Raw genomic sequence first — 27,960 nt, 5'->3', positions numbered from 1 at the left:
GTTTCGCTGAAAATAAACACCATTGCTGTGAAACCTGTTTAATTGAAAATTGTGTATAATTTGAGCAAAGCATGGGGTTAATTTTACATATGTTCTTTTATGAAAATAGGATTGTAAAAGAAATTAACAATATAGATTCATTTTACCTATGACCATTAGGACATGAAAATTGGTCTGCAAAATAAATTAGCACAGACCAAAGATTTCCTATGCTTTTTACAAATAATTCTTACTTGTTGAAGAAATTCCTTGAAGGTTCTTTATCAGGTTAACCTAGACCAATTTAATGTTTATATTTTAAAGGGATTATTGAACTTTCTTCAAGAGACTCTCAAATTTAAACTTTAAACCAGACTAACATTCTCTTACTTTTAAAAATTTTTCTTGATTAATGTAACCCCATGAACCTGTACTCCCATCTTCATTGAAAGAACAATAAGTAAACTGTGTTCTTAGTTTAACCCATTTGACACCTGTGAGGGTTACAGGAGTGTGGGAGAGAGCGAGAACTTGGCTGACTTTTGAAGACATGTGTTGGAGTCCTGACTCCATTGCTTCCAGAGGGTGAGAAAATCTCTGAATTTTGCGGAGCAAGTGTCTTCATTTCTAATATGGGAAAAACATTTCAGCCCCGTTTATCTTACAGCTGTTGTTAGGACCAGAAAGGGAATTTCGAGTGCTTTTAAAAAAGCCCTATAGCAATGTAAGTACAAACATCCTGTGTTTATAAAAAGCAAATCTTAAAAACAATAATGGCAGCAATAAATGCATGTCTTTTCTTCCCGGCAATATTAAAAAAAAAAAAAGCACAAAAATTTCCTGTATTCTGTTTAGCAGTTTTCTCTTTTGTTTGTAAGGGAAAAGAGAAAAGAAAATATTTTTTTAAAGATTATTGATTTTCTTTCATTCATTATTTCATTTTGAAATTTGGTGTGCTTAATATGAGCGAATGCAAGAGATAATTGCTCTTGGGCAGTACAAATGTTGAAAAAGATAATTATTTATTCTATAGTACTCATTTTTCTTACTATGTCAATCATGTATACAAATTCTTTTTAAGAATAAGAATCCCCAAATTTATTGTAATTTATTCATATATCTAGAAATTCTCAAAATTTGTATTCTGTAGAAACTTGTTCAGCAAGGTATAGGTTGATTTCTCTCTTTAATGAGACCATCGTAATTCTTTTAGCATATACCTATCTCTGAATATTTATTAAAGGATACAGTTTTATGCTTTGAGTATTCAAATATTAACATCAGTACCTGCCCTATTTATGAAGATAAAAATAAAGGCTAGGTTCATGATTATTTAAAACTTCATTTGTACTTTCCGTTTACAAAAAGAAAGAAATTTTTTAGCATGAGAAGTGACCAAATATACATTTTGCTTCATTTACTCTCAGTAGTTACATTAGTGATTCGTTCATCCAGGTTCCTATGGAACACTTTAAAAATATACATTTACCTGGCCTCATCCTGGTAAACTGGGAGTGTTAACTTTAAAAATGGGTTTAAAAGCATTTTGTGTGTGGTTGTGTGAAATGATATACCCTGAAAAATATTTATAATTGTTAGCTATGCCTGCATTTACCTATTTGTGTTTTCAAAATAGAAAATTCTCAGTGGTGAAATGAAACCCAAATAGATTATAAATAATTTCATTCATAAAGTTCACTTTTATTAAAATTCATTTATTAAATGAAAAGTTCCCAGAAAGCATTAGAATTAGCTGTTTGCTCAAATTCTAAATTTTGGGGATAAAGTATACTCAGTATTCATTATGAACTAATAAAATCAGAGCCATATTTTAATTTAATCAACTGGTTTTTTATCTTGGCTTTTAAAAAATGCTTATTTTTCTGTTTGCCTCAGGATCATTTTTAAAACACAGTGCCTGATTTCAATCAAAATGGATATATAGCTTTGTTATATATTTAAAATTAAAAGTTGGAGCCAGACTGCCGTCTTAAAACCAAATGGTAGCCAACAAAATTTTAAATGAGCATGTGATCCATTTATGACAACAAATGAAGACTACAGTTCACATAACCATTAGTAATGGTAGCAAATAAGTAACTTGGCTAATTCAAACAAATGTGTGATGAGATGATATGGTGAACTTCTCATTACTGTGATCATTAGAACGCTTTGAAATTTGGAACAAGTGAGATCCCCTGGATTTGGAACTGAGGTTAGCGGTTTTCACCTCCACAGATGCTAGTAGTTGAACAGAATCTGGTAATACTCTGGAAAAGGAGGTGCCAAATTCTTATAATGTTCTCACTTACCTTAAAAAAATGAGAAAAGGTACTATAATATTAAAGGTATTTGATGAAAGTAGAAAGAAATAAATCATAATCCTTAAATTTAAAGTTTTAGAGAGATAAGTGTATTTAGCTAGAATGAAAAAAAAAGCTTATTAAATTAACTGAGATATTGTTCCAAGAGTTCTTTTAAGTTATAAAAAAAGTTGCTAAATTCCCTTAAAAATGTCTTTTTTTCTTTTTTTTAAGTCATTAAGCCAGTAACAGTCCTTAAACAATACAAGTTACAGGAAGAGATGAAATGGACTAATTTTCTTGGGAGGCATTGACTTTTGATTTGGAGATGTTCAGTGCCTGACTCCCACTACTAAGAATAAAAAATGTTCAAGGCCCTTAACTATGTAGCAGGGGCTCTCCTAGCACTTCACATGTTCAACATTAGCTCATTACTACGTGGTGGTAATCTGTTGGAGACTCCTGGGTGGGGAATAATGTAGAACTGGATTACTTCTAAAATCCCCTCTACCACTGAGATTTAGTGAATTCATGATTTATGATCTAGTGCTTAATGAAAGAAGGAAGTGGGACTATGAGGAACCAGGTGGTTTTTCCATATTCAAGGAGGTGTTAGATGGTAAAATTCATAAATGCTCTCTCTTGTTCTTTTGGGGGTAACAAAATGAAGAAAACTTGCTGTATTTTTCCAGAAAGGGTCACATAAAGCACCTACAGATTATAATTACTCTGATATTTCTTGCCAAGTCAAACTCTTTATGTGCCCCAAAATAGAATAATGAAGTTCCTCAGCTCTTTTTTAATAGCTAAAAAAAATTACTTAACTGACTTATGATCAAGCAATATAAGCTTTAGCTGGTAATAAATTAAGTCAGGGAGATAATTCTGTTCGTTTCTTTTCTTTTCAACAGTTTGATAGTTCCAATCTGATTGAAAAATGAGAAATCAATTTGAATACTTGCTGAATAAGTAATAAAAACCTTTGAAAATCTGGCTTTTTTGAGAGAAAAGCATAACAGTTTTGCTTGTGAAATTTGGAAATCACTGCCCTATGCTTTATAAGAAATTCATGTAACTTTTTTGCTGTTAGGAAAAAAGAAGTATAGTTGGATTATGATGGTTAAAAAATACATATTGGAGCCATATTCCCCATTTAAAGTTTCAAGAAGTAAGAGAATTCTACACTGATTTCTTCAGTGTCTAGATTCTTGCTTTTCCATGTATTCTACTTTTACAAATTTCTGTAGGGAATCTAGAGTTGAATCTTCATTTTGATTTGAATAGTTTTATCTTTTAACTTCTTTTGTTTCTTAACATGTACGTGAATCACTTCCTATATGTAGTTTCAAATTTTTCAGAATATTAGTCGTGAACATTTGCAGTAAAATTAGAACAAAATCCACAAATATGAAATTTTTTTAGCCTTAAGTACATATAGCTTAAATGTGAGTGATATTGAAAATGAATTTGAAATATGACTGAAAGCATCATAGTTAACCAGTTTAATAGTTTCTTCTCATGATTTGTTGTTGATATTTCCATACGTTATTTATTGGCATCAGACCCTACATATATTCACTCTGATTCAATTCCAAATAATGTTGGTTTAGTTTGATTTAGGAAAAAAAAGTTTTTTTTTTTTTAACGACAGGATCCTAGTATAAGATTGGGGGAATAGTTCATTTACTATGTCTAATCTTATGATAAATATTTTTAAAAAGAACATTTTAAAAAGTTAAATGTTGAGATTCATGGAAATTGGGGGACCAGGATATATTTGCAGTGAACCCCAAAGACAATAAAATTGAAATTCTTTATAAAAGTTTTAGAGTGACATGTAATTTTAAAAATTTCTTGAAGATACCTTATTTAGGTATTGTTTTAAATGTATACATTTTTTGATCTTAAAAAAATATCCATTGCTTCAGTCGGTATTTCTGCCTTCATGACCTCAGCTTTGATAGAATTAGCACAAATAGAGGAGGAACTAGATTCTGCTCACTCCATCTGAACTCTGGCCTGGGGGTGTGGAGGTGGGGAGAGGAAGTGTTCTCTATCTGTTTCTCAGAGGTGTGGTTCTGTTTACTTTGGAAAGAAAAGATACAAGTATCTCCTAAATGGATTAGGCATGGCAGGACAAGATGATACTTTCACACTACAAACTCTCAAGCAGCAGTGAGAATGCAGTACGTGTGAAATTTCTTACCTTCTTAAAAATCTTGATAGAGTTGTAGCTAAGCTCTTAACAGTCAAAAACAAACCGCCAATGAAGTTTATTTTCCTTTTTGCTGAGTTTTCTGGACCATTGTTCCGCTTGAGGGGCCCTGTTTGTTAGTTTTGGCTCACAGACTTTTCTTCCTTAAGGATAAACTCTCCTTAGGTACTTGTACCGCTCTGTACTCTGGGGCTGCCTAACAGTTTATTCACAGCCCTGGCTCAAGCAGAAATTCAACTGCGTGACTTCCTGCCTCAGAGGAGGGGGTAGTCAGGGAGTGGGTTTGTATCTGTAATGTAAATACATAGTTGATTTTGCGGAAAACTGGGACATTTTTATTTGTTCTCATAAAAGATTCCTGCTGCAAGTTTTATTTGAAAGTTGGCTTTTAGCCTTTTCTGCTGTGACTTGGATACTGATCTGATTTTCTGCTTTCATGACCTCTTTTTTTTATTTGAAAAATTTAATTCAACATTAACTGTGCTTATAAGCTACATAGCAGAATAAAATCACATTACAAACATTGTAGTATTAGATTTTATCACCATTTATTTCTTCTAGCCTGTCCAGGGATTTCTTCATGTTCAGTAGAACGAATTTGCAGTCAGACATTGAGTTCTTCTACAAGGCCAGCAGGCTCCAGAAATTAATTTATCCAAATAACCGATCCCTCCTAGGCCAGCCATAGAGGAACACCAAAATGGCCTAAGAAGGCAGAGCCTCCTTTTGAAGTCTGGAATGTTTTGACTCACTTGAAACAGGCGGCTGGAATGAAAGGATAATTTTCAGTGACCCAGGGGATTTTTTTTTTTTTTTTTTTTTTTTGCCATTTTCAAATATTAGGTAAAACAAAGAGAAATTGCTTGCTCTAATTTAGGAAGACTTAGTAATCAGGAAGGCAACCAGACTGAAATGAATTTCCAAGGTATAAAGCAGAAGTGTATTTGCTAAAATTAGGTTGCTGGCAAAATCAAAATTATTAGACCATTAAAAAAAATCTTAGAGGGGATATGTTTTAGTCAGCATGTCTGTATTTTCATCACCTACACCTGAATTTTTTTTTTTTAGTATTTGAAAGAGAAAATTAATTGCTTCTATTTATTGCCATCGAAACATACTGTTATGTTTGAATCTTAATTTTTTAAAAAACCCGGGAAGTTATAAAATAGTTTACTATACTCAATTAGTTTACTAGAAACACTAAGTATATATTTCATATTTGCCTAAATAATAATAATAATAAAAGAATAGATTTTAAAGCCAATGAAATGGCTTTCATTTAAAGTAAACTATCACATGAGCTGAAAGCTCAGGACCATCCAGGTGTAACAAATGTTTTTGACTACCAAGTCAGATGGCTAGATCAAAGTCATTTTGAAGGAATTCCTTCTTTATACTGGAGATAAATATTTATTGTCACAGGAAAAAAAATATTATTTTTGTGTTTTTAATGAAGAAAATGGATTTGAAAGTAGGAATTGGTAAGCAAACAACTGTGCATTAAGATAGAAATAGGGTATGCTTCTTTTTACACAGTACATTCTGCATTGCCTGTTGTGCAAATATGGACTTATTTAGCATTATTTAAGAAAAAAGATTAAATACTTGTAGTTTAAAAGTTCTCTATGTTAGTTGATGCCAACTGACTTTGTGAACTTAGGCTTTATTTTATAATGTTAAAGAATTACAAAATAATTTATGTACTGATGTGGCCAAAAGGATGCGTAATCCTGTTACTGGAAATCGATCATTCTTTTAATTTGTGAAATGCATACCGAATTAATTGGAAAGAAGAAGAAATGGTAATTTTCTTTCTTTTGATTTATCCTTAGATTTGTCTGCTACTTTTCATTTGAATTGATTGGTACTCAATATTCTTATACTGAAATTGTCAAACTTTATTTCTCTTAAGTTTCATCTTTAATTTTTGTACCAGCTCACCACATGATTGGCTTAAAAAGCTTTGCAAAGTTCCTAGTAGAGAGAATAACCGCCCCCCTGGAGGCAAAGCATTCTAATGGGAGGTGAGATAAGTGCCACATTACTCCTGGGAGTTGCAGAGCAAAAATATCATTATCCCTTTATCTTTATATCATCTTTAAGGTCTTCTTTTAGCTACTGAAAGAGTTATAAAAAAGAAATCAGCTCTTTAGTAGGTTGTGGGAATTAACCTTTGGAAAAGAAGAAAAGAGAGTGCTTAAGTAATAGTTGACTGTGGCCAGAAATGTTGATGAACAGAGGAGGGGAGGCAAATTAAGCTGTCTTAGGTAATAAAAGAGTCTGTAGAAGTATGTAGTAGAGATTTAGAAATGTGTGCAGCTCTAAATATAGGAGGACAATTAGGAGATACCGGTAGGTTATACCAGTAGATTCCAAAGCGGAATGGCCCCTAAGGTTGTACAATCCATTGAACCATGAAAAGAAAAGAAAATTTCTCGTTTTTAATCTTGCTCTGTTGAAAAGTAAATATTTGGGGTAGGTTTTATATTGTCTATAATATATTAGTAAAGCATTATTGGTATTTAATTTATAGATGCATGTGTCTTGCAGTTTTTTTTTCCTGATAAAGAATTTGTGATTTAAAAAGTTTGGAAACTGTTAATTATAACAGTAGTTAGTATTATGTGATTTATCCTGAATAATTTCTATTAGGAATCAGGGATCATATATGGTGATCAAGAACCTAAGTAATTGATGTTTATGGTGGCAGTGTTCTCATTCCACAATGAATCGAGGTGACCTAAGGGTACAACAGACTGAGAAATGGGAGGGGGAACTATGGTGTATACATACGAGGAACTACTGAGTGGCCACTAGAAGGAATGATGTTGTGAGGCATGCAGTTAGGTGAATGAACCTTAAGGACCATATGTTGAATGAAATGTCAGGAACAAAAAGACAAATATTATCATGCCTCAATCATGTGGACTAAGTATAATATAAAAACTGAGAACATGGGTTATCAGATTGGGGCCTAATGAAGGGTCCTAGATTGTAAACTCTTACAGCAGTCACTTATATTCACGAGTTGTAACATTTCTTAATTCTGAGATACTGAGCTGTTTGCTTATAACCTAGTCGTTCCCAGAAACTTCAGGTATTTATGTGACACCTGAAACTCAGAGTTAGAGCTCTGAAGCTATGAAAGTCAGCACTACCCCATACAAAAATTGTTTAAAAAGTTGGAAAAAGGGATCAGACTTCAACTACAGAAATGAATGAAGCAGATCTGGATAGGACTAAGGTAAATCAGAACACAGGGTAAAGGATGATATTTTAAAACTTCGACTTCTATGTGAGACCAAAGGGAGAGATGATTTTTCGGTGCAAATGTATATTTTGGGTAGTACATTTCCTAATTGATTTGTCTGGTCAGTTTAGTTGAACACCCTAAGTACATGGAATCTTGAATAGGGTGTGAGATTTTGTTGGTATCAGGTTAGCATGATACCCTGATATATCCCAGAGTAATTTGGGCAGTGAATCAAGAAGTATTTGCAAAGTCCCCTTGGGGACTGGGGAGAAAGGAGGAAATATTCAACTTTCCCTTGTGGAGAATTTCTGATATTCTTGCTAGAAGTGAGGACAACCAAATCAATAGGCCTTGCCCCTATGAAACTTATTCCTGCAAAGGATAGGCTAAGCCTACTTGAAATTATGCCTGAGAATCAGCCCTAGAGAACCTTTTTTGTTGCTCAGATATGGCCTCTCTCCAGCCAACACAACAAGCAAACTCACCATCCTCCCCGTGTCTATGTGGGACATGACTCCCAGGGGTGTAAATCTCCCTGGCAATGTGGGACAGAACTCCGTGGATGAGCAGAGACCCTGGCATCAAGGGATTGAGAAAGCCTTCTTGACCAAAAGGGGGAAGAGAGAAATGAGACAAAATAAAATTTCAGTGGCTGAGAGATTTCAAACAGAGTTGAGAGCTTCTCCTGGAAGTTATTCTTATGTAATATATAGATATCCCTTTTTAGTTTGTGGTATATTGGAGTGGCTGGAAGGAAGTACCTGAAACTGTTGAGCTGTGTTCCAGTAGCCTTGATTCTTGAAGACAATTTTATAAAGATACAGCTTTTACAGTATGACTGTGTGATTGTGAAAACCTTGTGTCTGATGCTTCTTTTGTCCAGATGAGTAAAAATCTGAATAGAAAATAAGTATTGGGGGGGACAAAGAGTAAAATAAGTTGGGTAGGTGGAAATACTTGTGGTCAATGAGAGGAAGGGGAAAGGGATGTGGGATTATGAGTTCTTTTTATTTCTTTTTCTGGAGTGATGCATGTGTTCTAAAAAATGATCATGGTGATGAACACACAACTATGTGATGATATTATGAGCCATTGATTGTACACCATGTATGGAATGTATATGGATGAAGATTTATCAATAAAAATATTTAAAAGTAAAAATAAAACCTAAATTAGTGTAAAATATGACATTCCTTGTTCATGATAAGTAAGTACATGTAGATATTTTTGTTTTGGAGATGTATACTTTCTATTTTTTTTGTACATTCTGAGCAACAGATTTCAGTTGGGCTTGACTATCTTGTATCTTTAACAAGTAATATTACTTCTTTATTTAAAATCACTGTAATGTGAATGCACATATTACATAAATATTACCTTATGTTTATATATAATAATGAGAAACTGCATAAAAGGTAGCTTTTTTTTAAAATTACATGAATGACTTTATGATGACTATTATTTTCTCAGTGTTCATCAGTTTGTCACCTTGTTCTATTTTAAATTGTTTTAACTTTGATCTCTGGAATAGTAATACTGTTTGGGAATAGAAGGATTAGTGAGGCAGAATGCATTTGCTTTAAAAAATTTTTATGGGATGAGCCATGGTGGCTCAGTGGCAGAGTTCTCACCTGCCATACTAGAGACTGGGGCTCGATTCCTGGGGCCTGCCCATGCAAAAAAAAGAAAAAAAAGGGGGGGGGATTTTTATGTAAAAGAATTGATCTTTTGTTTAACTGCAAAAGACAGGGTATCATGATTTTAGTTTCAGCAGTTTGAGTCCGGGGGTTTTAAGATATCCAGGTATTTTTTGTAGACAGTTGAAAATTTGGGTATGGGTTTCAGAAGTGTCCTGGCCTAGAGGTATAAATTTTAGGGTCATCAACAAATAGATTGTATCAAAGCCAATATATGAAGTAAACCAGAAAAAGTGGATTGAGGGAGAAAAGGGCCAAACAAGAGGAGATTTCACAGGGATATCAGAGCTGGGGTGGAAAGGTAGAAACACCAGGGAGACACAGCTCTGAGAAGGGGAACGGGCAATGGGGCCAGTCTCCTTTGAGGATTAAGCAGGATAAGTATAAAAAGGTGTACAGTGAATCAGGTACCATCACTCCTAGTAGTTGGAGCGTGATAGTGAAGGGTGGAATTCCAGATTTCCACTTGTGTGTTGACAAATGAAAGGGAACTGAGGTAATGGGGGTAGAGTATTGAGGTTTGACTTCCCTTTCTAGAAGTTTGGCTGAACAAGGAGAGTTTAGGGTTATAGCTAGAGGGAGACAAAGGACTGAGGAAAGGGGTCCATGCAGATGGAGTCGTGGAGAGCCGCCCTTCATCATCTCCTCCTAAACTCTCTAATGTTTCTCTGTCTCTTGGGAACTGTACTCTTCAGAGAGCACAGTCTTGTGGAAAATGAGAGGAGCATTAATAAGGCCGTATTGTTGGCTATTGGATATGTATATTTTCATGGTAGCAAACAGTCATTTATGTGTTACCGGTGAGGATCAACTTGGGCCAACTCTCAAGATTCTGAAAGCCATACCTTCCTCTGGCTTTTCGCATGCTGCCTTCTTCTCCACCTGGCGACAACCTCCTCTTTCTTCCAGTATGAAATCAAAGGCCAACCCTATGTGCAGTCTACCCTGGTCGCTCCAGCTCGGTGTCCTTTCTCTTCTGTAACCTTTTACAGTGCCACTGTAGTCCTGACTAAGTTGATTTACAACTACCTTTTATTTCACATTTCTGTTCTAATTAACTGAATTTCTGGAGGAGGCACCCTCTCTGATTACAACCACTAGCCTATCACATTGCCTGGCACTTAATGCTTCTCGGTTAATGTTGCTTGAACTCATGATTGAATAAAGGAGTACAAGAGAAAAGACAAACTGTAAATATTATGAGAAGCACTGAAATTCTGTGCTTGTAACTATAGGCTATTTATATTCATTATGCTCATTGCATATAACTAGTTAAGGGACAATTTGATCTGTAAAGGTGGAATAATTATTACAGTTAATTGAGAAGTTTACACATCTCTTCATCCCTGTTTATTCAAATTTGGAACTACTTAGTTTATTATATTCATCATTATTTGGCGAATAAGAGAAAGTAAATTAATATTACAGAATGAAATTTGAAAAAAATAAAAGTAAATTTAAAAATGAAGTTTGAATTGCAAATGTCTTGTTGGGAGTAATTAGGGTATATAATTATAGTTTTAATACAAACCATAATGTTCAGTGGACTGTTGAAAAGTTTTGTTTTAAATTCTTATTTTCTTTACAGTGGTTGCTACCATTGCACAAGTAATCTTGAAAATAAGTAAATGGAATACAAATCCAAGTAAAAAAGACTTGGATTAGGAGATGTTTTACATAGCTTTCTGTGTCTTCCATCATTTACTTCAGTAATACTAAGCTTGGTACTTTTCTGTCATGGCACTGTTCTGGTATGAACTGTTTAGTAGTAAAAATGTTCTACCACATAATTAATTAGCTTATTCTTTCGACATTGCTCAGAGTCAAGTTGATTTTGAACTTGTGGTTACCTGTATACTTCTACAGAGTTGTAATTGAATGCTCTATTTATTATAAAAGGATAAGTAGGATTAATTTGTATTAGGGTTAGGATCAAGAAATTGTGAAGCGGAGGGTTAGAGAGGCTGAAGCATGGCTTTGGGGTCATATGACTCAGGTTCTCAGTGGGCATTGCCATCCACTGAGTGTGTGCATTGGATTGAATGGTGGCCCCCAAAAGCTATGTCTGCATCCAAATGCCTGGAACCTATGAACATGACCTTATTAGGAAAAGGGTTTTTGCAGATGTAACTAAGTTAAGGACTTTAAGATATCATCTGGGTTACCTGGATGGGCTCTAAATTCATAACAAGTACCCTTATAAGAGACAGAGGAAGACAAAGAAGAGGAGACAATGTAAAGATGAAGGCAGTGATTGGAATTCTGCAGCCACAAGTCAAGGAAAGCCTGGGACCACCAGAAGCTGGAAGTGTCAACAAAGCAGTTCTCCCCTGGAGCTCCCAAAGGGAGCATGGGTCTGTAGACACTTTGATTTCAGACTTCTGGACTCCAGAAGTGTGAGAAAATAAAATTCTGTTGTTTTCAGCTCCCAAACTTGTGGTAACTTGTTACAGCACCCATAGGAAACTAATATACTATATGATCCATTCCAAGTTACTTATCTGAGCTTCCTCATATAAAATTTTATGAAGTTGCAAAAAATGCATGATACAGTGCTTAGCCTAGGATAGCTGGTCAGCTAACAATAGCAATTAACATTGGTCTTTTTCTTCCAAGATTATTTTGTTCTGCTTTCTTTTTGCCAGATATTAAAAATATGTAACTCATTATCCTTTCTTTTTAATCTTGCCACCAGATACATGAGAAGCAAGTTTAGTGCTAATTATTAGGAGATGTTTTATTCCAGTTCTAGTAAGTTCTCTTTTGACTTTATACCTTTACTTCTTTTTATGTCTTTATGTTTCCTTAAAAGAATGTGTGATTTCTATAAAAAACTTGTACACTGCAAGTAAAACTTTGCATGATGCCACAAATTATGAAAAAAGATAAAGCAAAAAAAATCTCAAATTCTTCAGAAATAACTATTGATAATTTAAATATTTATCATTCTAAACTTTTGCTGTTACATATTTGCAGTTGAAAAATAATTTTATAAATATTGGATCATACTAGATATATTTTAATTAAAATATTTAATTCTATTTTATTTTTTGTATGCTGTATGAGAGAGTCACATTTCATTATTTTTCCATGTGAGTATACTGTTATTGCAACACCATTTGTTGAATTTTGTTTGTTTGTTTTGTTTTGCTTGCTTGCTTGTTTTTGGGAAAGTGCATGGACCGGAAATCAAACTCAAGTCTCCTGCATGGCAAGTGAGAATTCTACCACTGAGCTACCCTTGCACCCCCTTTTATTTGATTTTGAAAGAAAAAGAACAAAGTGAGCCAAAATGGATGAACTTTAGGAAAATGTTATTTTTATAAATGTTAGTAATTTATAAAGATCAATCTAAAATTAAGATAAAAAAGATTAATATGAAATACAAAGTTGGTTACTTTTAAATTACATGTATCAATTTTAGATAGACTATAGAGTTCTTGCTAAAAGAGTTGAAGAAATTAGCCCACTTCTTACTTCCTTTTTCCCATATGACAGTTTTTGTTAGTTGTATTCTTTTGACATTATCAAAGTTTATAATATTCTGTTATGGAAATTCAAATATTAATCTTATTTATCCTAAGTGCTAAATAGTCTACTATTTCAGTGTTTTTCACCATGCCTTTTTCCCTTTGTTTTGAAATTTATAGAATACTATTTTTCAAGGTCTTTATAGGTGCATTGCTCTCTGAGTTTGTGCAAGTTTGAGAATGTCTTTTTTTTCTTTTGATCTTGAATCAATATTTTCTAGATGGATGGACCTTTAAAAATTACAGAATAAATGTAACTCATAAGATCAAATGTAGCAATAAAATAATACCTATTTTATGTTGTATAGAAATCTTTAGGCTGTAAGTTGTGTGTGCTTACCATAATGTTTTGACCTGGAAAGTCAGTAAATGGGATTTCTTACAAATATTTATTGCCATGATACAAAACAAATATGTGCAGCTGCAGGGTCCCTAAAATAGCGCTTAGAGTTTATAGACAGAAAGATGTCACTCTCTGATCAAATATGCAAGAGATGAGATCTCCCACAGGTTATAACAATGGACAGTAATCACCACAGTCTCCTCCTCCTTAGCCTTCTTCCCTGTGTAATAGTTTTTTACTCTTTTATTTTGGTTCTCACATTCCCACAGCAATGCATGATCTTTAACATGTTCTTCAAGGAACATTGGATACCATTCCAAGTTTTTTGCACTTCTGTGAATAACATGAACTGTTTTGTGCAAATCTGAGGCCCTCGTTTTTATCAAGTTCATGATTTTCCTTATCTATTTTATTTCCAACTGACATTTTTACTGTGTCGTTTTTCATGCAGTATGTTTCCAATCAGTTTAACCAGTTATCCAGTCTAAGAAAGGTATCTTTTCTTGTGATGTCATAAACTAAACACCCTATGTGCCGTGATAATAGCTGGGAATTAATGTTCTGTACCCCTCTTGACCAGCAGTACCCATACTGCAAGTTTAACCTTATTTCTATCCCCTAAAACTGTTTTCACCTAAAAATCAACACCTATTGTTGCTACAAGTTCTGAATCAGAAGTAGCATCTGTGAACCTCAAGAGCAGACTGGACTTAACCCACCCCTCTGTCTCCTAGGGCAAGGATCTTAAAAATCACAGCCTGTCCTCATTCATCCGTACCACCCTGCTCTGAGCCCCACTGCCCTCCCTGGCCCAGCCCTGTGAGAATGTCTTTACACTGCCTTCATACTTAAAGGGCAACTTGGAAGAGTGCAAGGCTATTGGTTCTCACTTAACTTTGTAGACTTAATATTATCATCTTTTCTGTTATTGCATGTGACTGTGGGGAATGAGTTCAACTTGAACTTCTCACCTTGTATGTGAGTAGATTCTTCTTGAATACTCATTTGATCCTTCTTTGTCCTGGAGGTTTAATAACAACATATTTGGGGAGTCTTTTTTTTTTCTTTTTATTGTAAGATGTGGTTTATCTCTTTAAATTTACTTACCAGGAAAACTTTAAATATTAACTAAGATCAGTGTGCCCTTTTGAGTAAAAAGTTAAATCTCAGGAGGGTCTTTTTTCATCATATTTAAAAATTACGGTCTCTTTCATTTGCTCGATTGTGTTTGGATACTCATGCATGAATTAGATATATTTTATTTATCCTTCATAGCTCTTATTTCTGTAAATCAGTTTTTAATTCTTTATTCTTTTCCATTTTGTTTTGAGTCATTTTCTCCAATTTCTCTTCAGTGTTGACTCTGTTTAATTATTTTTATTCTATTTCTCGTTTCTGTTGTGGCTTATGTCTTTGTAACATTCTGGAGTTCTGCCTCTTCACTTTCTATCACCCTTGGCTCTTTTATATTCTGTTTGAGGTTTTTTTTTTTTTTTTTTTCCTGTACAAGATCACATAATTTATAATTTATTTAAAAATACTGAGAATTTTTTTTCTGAACTTTTTTCATTTTTCTTGCATAATGTCTCTTGTGACATGTAGCTCTGAACTATTGGGTACCTTTCTGAAATTCAGCTTTGAATACAGTGAGATTTGGATATACTGCCATTAATCTCTGAAGCTACTCTAAATGAGTTATAGGGAAGCTAGTGTTTTCCTCTGATAAATTGGGGTTAGCATTACACAAAATATACCATCTCTTACATTCAGTAGCAATGCTTAGAATTCACATGGTAATTTCCAGATTGTGAAGTGCTTTTATACATATCATTTACTCATCATGGCAAAATATGCTTTTTACTGTGGAAATGACTGGATTTCAAAGAGGACGTGTGGCCTGGTCTGTGAGCTAGAGAACCAGGATAGGATGAGCAGAACTGGTTTTGTTAGTTGTATTCTTTTGACATTATCAAAATTTATAATATTCTGTTATGGAAATTCAAATATTAATCTTATTTATCCTAAGTACTAAATAGTCTACTATTGAAATCCCCCTATTTGGGGATTCCTTCTCCTGCCTGCTTTGCTCTTCTTGGTGTAAAGTTGGCACTTAATATTATTGTAGTAATTGCAGAAATTCTTAGAACTTTTGATACAATCCTGAGCCTTAATTTAGAAAACAATGACAGCAGCATTAGCATAGGGCGTGGACTTTTCAAGAAATCTCATGGCTTCATGAACTGGCTACCACCTTTCTTCCCCACATCTATCTTGGATTCTAACCATGTTCCTTTGTACTATGGCACAATTGGTGTTTTCATGCACACTGTTTACTCTGTCTGGAATAGCCCTGCTAGTCTTACCTAAACCCTGTAGATCATTTTGGTGGAGTTAATTTCTATTCATTAAAGTGAAACAAAACATCTCAACGTAAGCATCATCTCTTTTGAGAAGATGTTTTTGTCCCAACCCTGAAGGTCTGCCAGTGATTTGAGCACATTTCTGTCATGTTTTTGTCTCATTGCTGTGTAACAGTTCACTTGCTTGTCCTCCTCTCCCAGGAGCCTTTAGGTTCTGTTGCGTCAGGGACATGTCTGGTTTGGCTTTTTATTGAGTCGCAGGTACTCGATAGATATTTGTAGTTCAGTCTGCGTGAGGACATGTTGAAGGTTTCTCAAGAAGACATTTATATTACCAATTTCATCAGGACCTTTAGTTTGGCTTTTATGTAAAGGGTAGTTTAAAGAAACTGAGGAAGATTCTTAGAGTAGTCAGTGTGATACAGAGATGAATTCAGCTGGGGTCAGAGCAGTGAGAAGGAAAGGAAAGCGGTAGGCACAGGAAATATTAGAAACAAAGGAGAACAGATCTTGTTGAGTGGTTAATTAAATGTCTTGACTCACACGATTCGAAGTGCTTTCTCTTATTTTCATGTGCTTAAAGTTATATATATCCTTAATGTCCATTTCAGAAACCATCATCATTCAGCTTTTTTCACAATAATGCTGCATAACAAATAAATTTATCATCTTAGTGGCTTACAACGTCAGAGTATTCTCCTGCTCAGGTGTCTGCAGGTCGATTGTGATTTGGCTTACTGAGGCTGAGCTTCCCTGGGGGCTCTGTTTCAGGCTCAGAGTCATCTGGGCTTGTCTTCAGGGTTCACATTGGTTGAGAGTCGCTGCGAGAGTCTCTCGTCCTTTTGGGTCTCATAACTACCTGACAATGGTACAAGTATAAAAGCAAGCACATTTAAAGCCTCTCTTAGTGTCACATCTGTTTACATGATATTGACCAAAACAAGTCACATGGCCAAGCCCAACTTTGATAAAATAATACATTTTACCATAAGTTAAGATAGTAAATAGCGTATGCCGGAAGGGTTGGGGAATCTATTATTACAGAACAAAAATCCTAAATATCACACCATTTTATGATTCTCTCAGCTGGAAATACTTTTGCTTTTGAGTTCCTGTTGCACTCTGTTTGGTATAACACTTTCTACTTTGTGCTTTTAAAGCATGAACTTTTAAGACAGAAAGTGATTCACTACTTTTAAGTAACAGGACATTGTGCTCTCCAGTGGAGAAGATTTAAGTGTATAGGAAACATGCTGTACATCTACAGCTTCTCTAAATGTATTCCCAAAATGAAAATGGCATTCTTTATATTTATGTGCACTTGTAACATTTATAGATATATCCTTTATGAGGTATGTAAAGATAAGTTATGTTTATATTCTATTGACTTACATTGACTGAGAAACTGTTTGAACTTTATCTTTAAATTGTTGAAAGTCAAAATACATTGGAATTCACTCAGAAAAAGCCATATATAGTCTGGTGTCAAAGGATAAGATCCTCTGTTGAGGAGATTACAAAACTGTTTCCTAGACAGGAAATTAAGATATTTAGGGGTAGTTTATTTTCTACTTAGGCATACTTTCTCAAGTTGCCTTTTGAAGGAGCTTTCTACCTATTTTTGTATGAAGGTGGTTTCTAAAACAAATTATGTGTGAATTATAAGAAATAACAACTTATTGCATGATTTATAAGAAAGTTGACCTCTTGTGAAGGAAGATTTGTTTTCTTTACTTTTAATAAAATATTATGAAGTTGTGTGATTTAGGTTACTTCCAGAAAAAATGGTATATGTGCTTGCTTTAAGAAACAGAATAGGCATACAGAAACATAGAAGAACCTTGAAACATGCTCTGTGAAGTAAGCAAATCATACAAAAATTGTATAATATCACTTATAAAAGATGACTAGAAATAGCAAATTCACAGAGATAGAAAGTATATTTAAAAGGATGGGGGAGGAAGTGCTTGTAAAAAAGAAAGTTTGCGTGTCAAATTAATGGGAGATACTTCATCAGGAGGGCAAGCCAACCAACAAACAAAAAGCAGAGCTGCTGTAGGTGAAGAGAGCAGGGAGCTCCCATCCCTCTAGGAAGGCCCCTGAGGAACCCCTGAGAAGTCTTAGGTCTCCAAGAAATTCTTTATAAACTGCTGTCCTAAACGAGCTCTGCGATTCTGTAATTCCGAAACCCTAGGACCCTATCAGGAATCAAGCCAATTGAAATAGCCAACATTTGTATAAAATCTCACAATTTACCAAGTCTTCCCATGTATGCCCATTGTCTTGCAGTTTATGTTACAGCGTGTATTCAGAGTGATATACATTGTGCTCTATGGGACTGTGAATTTGGTAGCTCCAATATAGTGAGTGTGAAACAATTAAAGAATAACCAACAGTGATATCATGGGGTCAAGGGAGAAGGATGGGGGTTGGATGAAGGCAGAAGACTAGGACACAAGAATTGTTATCCAGAGACTTTGCCCAGAAGGTGGGGTATGTCTCCAGGAACTCCTTGTTGAGTCAAAGCAAATATGGCCTTTACATTATCTACCAATTCTATGGGCCAAATTAGGGAAAGAGCAGAGAGAGAGATGAGAAAAAAGCAACAGAACAGGTTGTTATGAGAAATATTTTTCTGCCAGCTTGGTCAGTGCAGTAGAATAAAAGGTGTTTTAAGTTTTTAGGGCACCTGCAACAAAGTACCATAACCTGGGTGGCTGAAGATGACGGAAATCTGTTGTTTTACAATTTTAAAGGCCAGAAGTCTGAAGTCAAGTGTAGGCAGGTCCATGGTCCCCCTGACATCTGTGGGATTCTGGCTGTGGCTTGCTGGCCATTCATGAGGTTCTCGGCCTCTGTCCTAAAGCCATCTTCTCTCTCTGTCTGTCAGTGTCTAATTGTCTCTTTTTGTAAGGACACGAGTCATATTAGATCAGAGTCACCCCTAATCCAGTTTCGCCTCATCTTAACTAATACTGTCTTCAAAGATCCTATTTCCATATAAGATCACAGTCATGGAACAAGGGCTTGGGCTTAGGGCTTGAACATATCTTTTCTGGGGAGACAATTCAATCCATAACAAAGGATGACAAAATCTGCTTTCTCTGGATGGCCCTGTGCTAGTGTCGAAATTAAGGCACCAACAAGAGGTTACCTTCACTCAAGAAAGGGTGTTGGGTATGGAGCACCTCTGTCAGCTGGGAAGTCACGTGGCTGGCATCTGCTGGTCCCTGGCTCTTGGGCTCTGTCCTTCGGTCTCTGTTCCTCTGGGGGTTCCTCACTTTGCTTCTCCATCGCTTGGCTTTCATCACTTGGCTTCCCTTGGCTCTTTCCAGGTTCTGGCTTGCTTAACATCTCGTGGCAACATCTGCTGGGCTCCAAGTATCTCCAAACATCTGTCTCTCTTCTCTGCCTGTCAGCTCTCCTCTGAAGTTTCTCTCGGCTCTTTCATTTCTAACTCTCTCCAAAATGTTTACTCTTTTAAAGGATTCCAGTAAACTAATCAAGACCCACCTGGAATGGGTGGAGTCACATCTCATCTAATCAAATGCTCACATCCAAAATTGGGTGTGTTACATTCCCATGGAGATAATTTCATCAAAGATTCCATCTACAGTGTTGAATCAGGATTTAAAGAATGGCTGCACCCGCAAGACTGGATCAGGATTAAAACATGGTTTTTCTGGGGTACATAATACTTCCAAACCAGCAGAACCCCTTTTAAGCAGTGCCCTTTTAAACAATCAGTTTGCTCTGGTGAGAGTTTGGTATACTTGTAGTGTCATGGAAGACCCTACAGAGAATATGAATAGAAAGTTAGTTGGTACAATGGAGAACGAGGGAATTCAAACAAATGAGAAAGCCCAGATCTGGAAGCACAGAGTAAGTGGTCAGTAGAGAACTGGGGTCACCCCACTTGGGTGGTGAAGGACTCCACTAGGTGGAGGGTCCTTTAGGCAAAAGCACACTTCCTAGAGCATGAAGTTTAAACCCCAGCAAGCCACAATCAGATTAACTGAAAACTTTGGTTAGAGTAGACACTCATTAAAAAAAAGATTATGCATTAATATTTTATCAACTTAAAAGACATAAGGGTATAAATATTTGTCAATGTCTTGATGTTAGGTCAAAGCTTTTCTTTTGAGAATGGACTGGGGGTTTGGAATTCAGGATTCTCTTTTACTTCCCCTTCTCCTGTACATTGAATATATGTTCTTATTTTTCCTTTCCATGAAAAAGATATGACACTATACACATTGGTCTGCACCTTGTTTTTTTTTCTTTTACTATATCTTGTTTGTTTCCATATCAAACATGGAGTGCTGCTTTGGCTCCTTTTATAATTGCATAATATTTCATTGAATGGCCATCTTGCTGGGCATTTGGAGGTTTTCCAATCTTTTGCTCTTACGAATAATGCTGTGTGAATAATGACCTTAAAAATATGCCATTTTGCATGTATGTAGTTATATGTGTAGAGTAAATTCCCAGGTGTGGAATTGCTGGGTCAGTTGTAATTTTTAAGATGCTGCTGCATTGTCCTCAGTGAATATTATAACTTTTTATACTCAACCAGAAAGGTATCAGAATATCTATGTTCTCCAATGTTTTGCCTAGATAATATATATAAAAAAATTTTTTGTCAGGCTAAAGGGTGGAAAATATCATCTCAATGTGGTTTTAATGTGCATTTCTCTTATCACGACAGGAGGTATGAATAATGTTTAAGAGCACAGACACTTTTGGAGCTCAGTTGCATGAGTTTACATTCCAGCTCGGCCACTTACCAGCTGTTTCGGTTTGCTAAGGCTGCCAGAATGCAATATACCCGAAACAGGTTGTCTCTTATAAAGGGAATTTATTAAGTTAAAAGTTTACAGTTCTCTAAGGTCATAAAAATGTCTAACTTAAGGCATCCAGAGAAGAATACCTTGACTCAAGAAAAGCTGATGACATGGAATACCTTTGTCAACTGAGAAGGCAAGTAGCTGATGTCTCCTGGTCCTTTGGCTTCTGGTTTCAGACAGCTTCCTTGGGGAATTTTTTTTTTCTGCATTTTTCCAAACATCTCTGTCTGTGTCAGTTTTCTAGCAATTGCTCTCCCATGTCTGAGCTTCCTCCAAAATGTTTCCCCTTTTAAAGGACTCCCGTAAACTAATTAAGACCCACGTTGAATGGGTGGGGTCAAACCCACGACTGGATTGTCACATCTCCATGGAAACAATTCAAAGTTTCCATCCTAAACAATAGGCCTGCCCCAAAAAGACTGGATTAGGGAAGAAAACATGGCTTTTCTAGGGTACATAGCAATTTAAACCCGGGATACCAGTTTAACTTCTCTGTGCATCCATTCCCTCATGTTTACTGCAAAGAATAACATTAACTACTTTTTATGGTTGTTTTGAGATTTGAATGTGTTAACATTTGTAAAAAGTGAGACTAGTGCCCAGCACATAGTACATTTTGGCTATTATTATTGTTATTATTATCAGTGAAGTTGAGCTCAAGTTTCTCTCTTTCGCCCATCCTTTGTCTATTTTCTTGGTTTGTCTCTTATGGATTTTAATATGTTAAGATTAAAAGCTTTCTCAATTTATGATTTTCAAGTAGTTTTATTCTGTTGCTTATCTTTCCATTTTGGTTATGGTATTTTATCTTGTGTATGAGTTTTTGACATTTATGTGGTTGAGTTGATCAATTTTCTATGATTTCAGAATTTTGATTCACATTAGAGAAGGCTTTCCTAGTGTAAGGTTATAAAGCAACTCTCCAGTGCCTTTCTTGGTACTTTTATGTAATTTCATTTTTTTATATTTGAATCTTTGATCCATTTCACATTTATTCTGGCAAATGGTTACAGAAAATATTTTCGTTTGCTTTAACCAAAAATTTTCTCCAAAGTGTTAAAATTAGTTTTTTAAATAAAAAAGTCTTTTTCATAATCAGAGTACATCTTATATAATTAAAATGGCAGAGTTGCAGCTGTAAATACAGCAAGCATGCACAGGTTTGAGAATAAATACCTGTAGAAGTAGTACATGCCCTGTTGCAGTAATGGAAAGGATACACATCACATCTCACAATCAGGAAAAAAAAAAGACTGCGTACTTAGATAAACAAACAAAAAAACCAAGTTTATCCAATCTAGCTCAAGTTCTCAAATTAAATAGAGCTTTGAGCTGGTTCTTCTAAAGCCTAGACTCCTTTGCAAACCTTCTTTGCAAGTGAACTTCTTTAATTGTCTAAATGCTTTTGCCTGAGTCTTCCTTTGACGTATCTAAATAATAGTGGTGCGGTTTTAAAGTTCTGTGTGAAAGTGAATGAAGGTTCCACTTCTTCACCCTCATTATTTTGGTTCAGAGCAATGGTGTTGGGGAGTGGAAAAAGGAGAATAAAGGTGGCTGTACAAATGGACTCTGGTTTTTTGCCTTCTAAAGCATTTGAGGGACCAGTATTTCTGGAAGAAACTGGCTGGGTTCTCCAAGCTGACCATTGCTGTTGCAGCATCCACAAAAAGCTGTTAGATGAGAAAATCAGAGAATGGAAATGGTGGCCAACTCAGCTACTATGAAATTATTCCAAAGTTTCAGTCCTTTTGAACACTGAGGGAAGGCCATGGTCCCTTCTCTGTGGGTGGTCACCCCAAGAGTCACTATTCCTGTCACAAGTTGCTAAGAAATGAAAGACGAAAAAATTTAATGAGTGGTTTTGTTGTTTTTGTTACTTCTAAATAGGAGGTTTCCTTATTCATGAAGTCTGATTCCACAAACCACATGAGGAAATGTGTTACAGTGTTCTGTAGTCATCCCTTGTATTTGTTGAGCCAGTGGTTCTGAACCTTGACTGTAGATCCAAATCACCCAGGGCACTTTAAAAAATACACTTGACCAGGCCTCGCTCCAGACCTAGAGATCCTGATGTGCTGCCAGCGTTGGGAACCACTGCATTAATATGCATTTCATTTTATTTTTGTGGGAAATGTCATAATGAAGAATACAAGTCAGGGGTTCTTAAAGCGAGGCCTTTGGTCTATGTGCTGAAATCACCTTCATTATTATAGTGGAAACTCAGGGACTCTGCCCTAGATTTAGTGAAGTAGAATCTGGAATTGGAGTCCAGAAGCCGGTATCAATAAGCTCCCAAAGGTAACTTTGTTAGGCACTAAAGTTTGAGAACTGATATGGGAGTAAGAATATTTGAAACTGACAAAATCCAATGAACTTTATTATTGTGAAGATGTAGAAGAAATTTTGTCTTGAGTGCTCTCTGAATAAAGCTTAGGAGATCTACTTCATTGGAGTTTGTTTTTTAAATATACTGAGGTATGTGTTTCAGTAGTAAAAGATATACATCAAGAAAAGGATAGTGGAAAGTTGGTTAGGTGGTTTAAAAAGAAATTTGATAATCATTTTCAAATGGGGCTTAAAAGAATCTAGGTTACTATCTTATGTGTGTTTTGAAATTCACTTGATTTCAAATTTTAAAGTTTTTTCTTAATGTCTTGGATAAAGCTCATACAAAATTAAATGCAAGCTCAAGCTGTGTATCACCAAAAATCCTCTTAAAGTGAGTAATTCAGTAAATGATACTGTTTCTGCACTCTTACAATTTTTATTTTAAATTCAAATTCTCAAAAATATTGAAAAGTAAATGAAAATGTGACCTGTGCTATTGTCTCTCCATGATCAGGAGGCTCAGGGTGAAACAAACATATTAACACATCAACCCCCTGAAAGATAATTTCATGGAAAGTAACAAAAGAAAACCTATTTAAACCCAGAAATGATCAGATTACCTATGAAAACATAATTCAAGTGCCTCTTCTTCTGAAGTGTAACTGACAGCGGAACACCCAACAGTCGGAGGGCAGCTTCGAGATGTGAGACCAACAGTGGGAGCTCTGGAGTGTGGGGGTTGGTCATGTGGGTTTTGGAGTTGCTGTGGTTTGTGGGGGCTGTGGGTGCCTTGCTAGTCTTGGGAAACCTCTATTTCCCTCATTGATAAAGTGAGGATGTGTAGTTGAACCTTGTAAGGATTAAATAATGCACATAATACCTGCTCAGTCAACATTGGCTATAATTAGTTGTCAAAATAGTATTCCTATTATTAAATAAATATCAGAGCCCATGCAATGCATATGAAGATATTCTGACATTGGCATCAAGGATTACTTTGGGTGAGGGCATGTTTCTATGTTCCCAGTAGATAGACCTCAAGGATAGGACTATATTCTGGACTCCCCATCTTTACATTGGGAGTACTGAAGTCCCTGCTTTCATTTTGTGTACTATCTGTTTATTTAAACTGTTTAACAATGTCAGAGACTTATTAAGTATTTATTAAGAGGCTACCATGAACCAGGACCCTGTGTGAGCCACTGAGTATATGAAGGTGAATACTCTTGTTGGGGAGAAGTATATGTAAAGAGTGATTACAGTTCCGTATCCTAAGTGCTATTATGAAAGTAATAGTTAACTGATTACCAAGTTTCTTTTTCTTAAAAAAATATTTTGTTATAATCATGGGGAAGAACCCATCATTCAGTTATAGTGGAAATACCCTGTACCCTTGGGAGGAATACTCAGCTACACAAAGGCAAGTGGATAAGTTTAACCAGATGCTTTTTACAAAGAGGCAACACTGTAGAAAATCTCTTGACTGAGGGTTTAGAGGCCTGGGTGGCAGGGAAGGCTGTTGCCAAGTTCCTGTTTGAGTTATAGAGATCTCTTAATCTCCATGTTTCAGGCTCCTTATCTGTGAAGTGGCAAGTTCTAACTGTTAAACAATGATTTTATCAAATGACTAGGATTGCCAGATAAAATATAGGAAATCCACTTAAATTTTAGTTTTGGATAAACAACAAATAATGCTTAGTATAAGTATGTCCCATGTAATATTTGGGATGTACTTACACCAAAAAAGTGTCATTTATCTAAAATTCAAATGTAACTCTGCATCCTGTGTTTTTATTTGCTAAATCTGGCAACTCTACAAATGACCCCAAGTGAATCAGAATGGCTAAAAATTGAGCCCTGCCAGTATCAATGATGAGAGCTTAGCATATCTGGAAAGCCAAGTAGTTTTTTCCCTGTAAAAGTGATATAACGAGCACAAAAATAATAATGAGAAAAAAATTATTTGGAAAACAGATATTGGATGAAATCTATACAGATGAGGAAATAATCACACAATTCACAGATCTGTCATTTCTGGGTGTTCATTGAGTCCTTTTTGTGTTATCTAATCTAATGAAATGTCAGAGGGGGAGAAAAATTATCTGGTGTTGCATTGTTTGTAGATACCAATCAATGAAGTTCTCTGAAATATATATGAAACATTTTTTCTGGTTTCAGACTTAAGAAACACTTATTAGGCACTTAGTATACATCAGGTAACATACTAGATAGATATATTTACTTGCATGTCTCATAAAATATTGGATACTGGTAGTATGTTCTGGAATTAAAAGAGCTTTACTGAGTCTGAAACTTTAAGGTATTAAAAGAAACAAGATACAGAATTTATTGTTGCCCCAGTTGCACACACCCATAAAAATAAATTTACAGTTGATTATGAGAAATGCTTCCTTAGCTAAAAGAATTAAGTGTACATTTTTGGACAATTCCAGAAAAGCTGAATTCTGTGTTAGATTTTTTAATTGTATAGAGCTCTCCGAAGCTCTGTCAGTGGGATCATTATCTTGAGTTGATATAGCTGATGCCTCTTTTTCCCTGTGGAGCATTTTCCTTCTACTATAAAGTCCCAGAGTTGTTTTATCTCCCGGCATGGGTGAACTGAGAGTTTTCTTGCTTTTCTTTACATAGATATAGAATAAAATGTGGGCTGGTTTATGCTTTCAATCATCTAAATTTGTCCAGGCATGATAGAGGATGCCATACAATTTTCTTTTGGTAGTTAGAGCTCTACTGACATAATTGCAGCCCAATCACATTCTAAGATAACTAGTACAATATGTACATATTTAATTCAAAGTTTCCTGCAGGACTTCAAGCAAGTAATGACCATGTTTTAAATCAACCCCAAAACAGAGACTCAAGTGAAAGCACTTTTTCATCATCTGGGTTGCTCTAGGCAAATTTGTTTATTCCTTCTGTTTTTGACATCCTTCCACCCCAGGGATCCCTGCCTCCATTTTATTCCAGACTTTGACTCATATTCTGTACCATTCTCTTCCTCCTTCCCTACCACCCACGCTAAATATACATTCTAATATCTTAAAGTCATTTCAAGTGACTTGTAGGCTAATTTGCTATAATATGCTAATGGCTCTTAATTACGCCAGATGACATATTTACATTTTAATGGTGACCACCATTGACTTGACACCAAGTTGAGGCAGTAGTGGGAATGAAGCATCAGGTGGAATGGGTTGAGATGAAGGGAAAGATTTTTTTTTACAGTCTCTTAGCTATCATCAAATCACATCACTAGACATTTGTATATCTGGCCTACATTTGGAGCTGACTTAAAATTTAAGATTATGAATGTTCAGTTGAGTTGAGAGACCCATGTTGCTTTAAAAAGTTCTTTACTTTTTGTAATGGTAGAAAATAAAGTTGTGAAGTTGCCCTTGTGTGTGTGGGTGAGTGTGAGGGTGTGTGTGAGTAACTAAAAGCTGTATATATGTTGCATATGCTGTAGTGAAGTGGTAGTAAAATGCTGAATATTGATCATTCTCTCCCATTTGGATCACATACATACTTGAAACAAAAATATGGAAACATCAGGGATTGAAGAAGATGCATTTATTTTTTGTTAATGTAGCCACTGGATGAGTAAATAACTCTTGGCAGATAATATTCTGTTCTTTTTTACTATAAAAATATTCCTAGACTCTTAGAGAAACTAGGAAGAAACACTGAAACACCACAGAAAACTTAGGAGTAAAAGGATAAAACAGTGCAAGAAACAAAGTGGAGAAGGAGAGAGAGAGGACCTTAAGGAGATGAAAAATCAAGAATTATTTTGGAAATTCCACAAGGAGTCATCTCCTAGATAGAAGGTAGGGTAGCTTCTGATAGCAATAGAAGTAAGTCAAGACTAATTTCTATTTTCCTCATATATGGAAGTCAGACTTTCAAATTTAACTTGCTTTTTATATGTATTTGTAACCTGGAAACATCTCTGATCTTTTTTTTCTTCTAAAGTGGTTGCAATGGATTAGAAAAAATTATTAATACACCAGTATTCTCATACCTTTATCTTCAGTTCAGACCACTGCTTGGAGGATCATACTCATATATTCATATGCTCTCGGGGCATCCAGGATGTACTGAACGTGGAGAGCTCAATTTCAACATGCCTGACACTGGCCTCCTTATGTTCTCAGTCCCATTTCCTTTTACCCTGGGAGGCATCTTTTACTGCCCCTTAACTATCATTTTTATATTCAATCAATTAAATCCAGCTAATTTTATCTCCAAAATACTTTTTAACTCTTGCTGCAGGTATATCTCAAATACTACCCCACCTCATTCAGTGAATTTGCTCCTTAAATTTTCTTGATTGGATTATTTCAGTAATTTCCAACATCATCTGTCGGTCTCCATTCTTGTTCTTTTCCTATCTGTTTGTTATATGCACCCAGAATGATCTAAAAGGCAACACTCCCAGAGCAACAGTTTAAATCCAAGTCTTGGGCATTAGCAACACATTCGGCCCATTTCCCATCTCACATTCTATATTCCAGATTGAGTTGATGTTTCTCTCTTGACCCTTCTATAACCTTCAACCCACCACTGCTCCTGAAAACAAGCAAACAAACAAGCAAGCAAAAAATCTCTGGCCTTCTAGAGGGCAGGGACCAAATGTTATTCATTTTCGTATGCTCAGCATCTATAAGGCGTTGATAGCGGAGCGTAATGGCTCTGAGCAGATCCTGCGATCAGACTGCATTCAATTCTAGCTCTATCATTTAGGGACTGGGCAGTCTCTAGTAAGCACTTGACGCCTCTGTGGCTGGCTCAGTTTCTGTGTTTGTAAAATAGGGATAATAGTAACTACTTTACAAGGTAGTTGTGAGGCATAACACAGGTATCTAGGATAGCATCTGATGTAGAGTAAGCAGTTAGTTATTACATATTATAGAAATGTGCTCAAAATCTTATTAAACTGAAGATGGTTAAAGAGGTGTCACTGCAGAGAAAGAACCAGCTGGGTTGCTGGATTTGGTAGGTGCCTGATCTGGTGGGAAGAGTTGATTCTATTCTACTTTTCATCTGGAGACTGACTTAGACCATATGTGCCTGAGGTGTTGTTT

General features: G+C 35.5%; 1 long non-coding RNA gene and 1 pseudogene across 1 annotated transcript in view; one reads left to right on the top strand and one right to left on the bottom strand.

The window, feature by feature from the left end:
- The window catches only part of LOC143688727 (uncharacterized), a 47,724-nt gene extending 24,538 nt beyond the window's left edge, over nucleotides 1–23,186 (top strand). The window contains exon 4 of the long non-coding RNA XR_013178255.1: nucleotides 22,041–23,186. This is a non-coding gene — a long non-coding RNA (uncharacterized LOC143688727). The remainder of the gene's footprint in view (nucleotides 1–22,040) is intronic.
- Nucleotides 13,489–18,471, bottom strand: LOC143685714 (ras-related protein Rab-18 pseudogene; annotated as a pseudogene).
- Nucleotides 23,187–27,960: the final 4,774 nt, after the last annotated feature.

Source organism: Tamandua tetradactyla, chromosome 6 (assembly GCF_023851605.1).
Source record: "Tamandua tetradactyla isolate mTamTet1 chromosome 6, mTamTet1.pri, whole genome shotgun sequence".
Classification (NCBI taxonomy): domain Eukaryota; kingdom Metazoa; phylum Chordata; class Mammalia; order Pilosa; family Myrmecophagidae; genus Tamandua; species Tamandua tetradactyla.
The sequence above is the reverse complement of the archived record's forward strand: the minus strand, read 5'-3'. Positions and strand labels throughout refer to the sequence as shown.